Source organism: Elephantulus edwardii, unplaced genomic scaffold (assembly GCF_000299155.1).
Source record: "Elephantulus edwardii isolate Elephantulus edwardi_28Jun2011 unplaced genomic scaffold, EleEdw1.0 scaffold00384, whole genome shotgun sequence".
NCBI classification, from domain to species: domain Eukaryota; kingdom Metazoa; phylum Chordata; class Mammalia; order Macroscelidea; family Macroscelididae; genus Elephantulus; species Elephantulus edwardii.
Genome location: NW_006400134.1, coordinates 1,629,294 through 1,631,863, shown reverse-complemented (window position 1 = coordinate 1,631,863; position 2,570 = coordinate 1,629,294). Strand labels below are relative to the sequence as shown.

At 45.4% G+C, this 2,570-nt stretch overlaps 1 non-coding gene across 1 annotated transcript; it reads right to left on the bottom strand.

Moving 5' to 3' along the window:
- Nucleotides 1-221: 221 nt before the first annotated feature.
- Nucleotides 222-295, bottom strand: TRNAN-GUU. The gene has a single exon. It is a non-coding gene; the product is annotated as a tRNA-Asn (tRNA).
- Nucleotides 296-2,570: the final 2,275 nt, after the last annotated feature.

Here is a 2,570-nt window from a genome sequence, read left to right as displayed (position 1 = left end):
GTCTCTGAGATTGTCAATCTTACCTGAGAAAGCTGCCCTTCTTTCTCCCTTGGAGCTGCTGGACTCGATTTTCTGGCCGCCTTTAGGTTTTCGGTGCAGATTTTGATTGCGAACAAGAGACTGAAGGCAAGTGAAGTCAAGTCCAAGCACAGCCTTTACCGCAGTGCAAATACAAACCAAACCCGAAATGTTTTACCGTTTAAAATTACGGCCAGCCCCCACCTCCCTGGGTGGGCTCGAACCACCAATCTTTCGGTTAACAGCCGAACGCGCTAACCAATTGAGCCACAGAGACCAGAACAACAGCAAAGCTAAAAATATTCAACACTTTTTACGCAAGAACGAACCACCGCACTTCACCCTACAATTGCACAGGTTCCACAGGCTCCGACAAGAGCAGGAGACTTGGGCAATGAACCCTGTCATTGCTCATCTTAGAAAGTTCGGTTTCGGGTGGATCCAAAATAGCCTTTGCTCCTCCTTGACCCTCGCCTCACTCCAAAGCCTGTGACTCTGGAGAGTTCAGAGTCTGGGACCCCACCCTGGGCCGAGTGGGGTCCAAACACGCTCGCTGCCCGCGCTGCAGCGCCCCCACCTGGACGGAGGTCTGTGGGGCGGGAGCGGAGAAATGGGGGAAAGGGCGATGAAGGAGAGAGGAGGAGGGCAGGGATGGAGAGGGTCCTCCAGGGGTGAGACACAAACTAGAGGGGGGAATGCATGCGCGTATTTTTTTTAAGATCCAGTAAGCTTGTTTTTCTTTTCTTAGCTGAACAGTTTGTAGTAATCTTGCACGGTGCTGGGCGTCTTCTCTCAAAGAAGAACTTCTCCAAGACTGATCTGTTTTTTCTTTTGGTATTTCTTTGTTGTTTTTTTTTTCTTCTCCATCACCACACTCAAAGGCAGCTTTGACTGCTGTTCCAAGAATGTTTATTTTGGATTCAAGATAGATGAAATCCTTGTCAATTTCATTCTCTTCTCAATCTACCACGATGGTATGGGTTCAGTGGGGATTCCTGCCTTGGTGACTGCAAAATTGTGGTTTTTCTAATTTGATCATTCTGGCTACATTTATTACTTTTGTCCATGGTTCAAAATCGTGAAAAGAGTGCGTCAGGGATGCATCCTGTCCCCATTACTTTTCAATCTGTATGCAGAACAGATCATTCGGTAGGCAGGGCTTTATGAGTGTGGCATCAAAATTGGAGGAAGACTCATTAACAGGCTACAATATGCAGATGACACAGCATTGCTTGTTGAAGCTAAAGAAGACTTGAAACACTTGCTACAGAAGGTCAAGGACTGTAGTCTTCAATATGGATTGAAGTTCAACATCAAGAAGACAAAGATTCTCATCACAGAGCCAATTTGCAGCACCATATTAGATGGAGAAGAGATTGAGATTGTTAGCAATTACAACTTGCTCAGATCCACAATCAACACAAGCAGTTAGAAAATCAAAAGATGAATTGCATTGGGGAAATCTGCTGTCATGGACCTCTCCAGAGTGCTGAAGAGCAAAGATGTCTGTCAGTCTAAATACAAAGGTGCACCTAATCCAGGCCATGGTCTTCTCAATTACTTGTTATGCTTCAGAGAGTTGGACAATGACTTGATGGCAGAAGAATAATGCCTTCGAGTTGTGGTGCTGGAGAAGAGTCTTGAACATACCATGGACTGCCAAACAAACAAATATGTCTGTCTTGGAGAGGGTGAAACCAAGTCTCTCCTTGGAGGCTATGATTTTGAATCTCCACTTCACTTACTTTAGGCACATGGCCAGGAGAGATTGGTCCTTGGAGATGGACATTGTGCTCGAAAGGTTGGACAGACATCACAGGAAAGGAAGACCTCAGATTAGATGGATTGATACAGTGACTGGGGCAATGGTGGTTGATGTGTTAGAATTACTGAGACTGGCTCAGGACAGGGTTGGGTTCAGAGCTCCTATGCATCGCAGGCGACTCAAGGACATATAAGAACAATAATATACTATGACAGGTTTGGAAGCAGGAGTAAGTAGCATCTGCTTCCTAAACAACATTCCTCTGGAAACTGAACTTTGATAAATGTCAATGGTTGTGGAAGGGCTTCAGGCCTTTTGTTCATAGGGTCGCTATGAGTTGTGCGACTTGAAGACAATCATCAACAACAAGAAGTAACTGTTCTCTTAGAAAGAATAGCACCCATTGTCTTGTATGCTTAAATTGCCTCTATATGGAGACAAAGCTATCCCCTGGCTTTGTTGTTTTAAAGGTAGACTTCATAGTGCTTGGTGTGTGTTTTGCTTCAACTTTTAATGCTTTTTAAAGAATTAAACGTTTTCATCTTTTTATTGTGTCTTCCCCCTCCTGGCCGAAAAGCTTGTAGTAGTTGTTGCTGCTATACACTGTAGGTGCTGGTTGTTTTCTCCCCTGACCCTCCTCCACCTCTGCAGGCATGATGATGCTTTTCAAAGAATAACCTCTGCCACACCCGCCTCGCTGTCCTCTCTGGCCACGACGCCTGTGTGACAAAATGGGTCGTCCGTGCCTGTACGGGGTCTCTGACCTCAAGGATAGCATAAGAGGGAA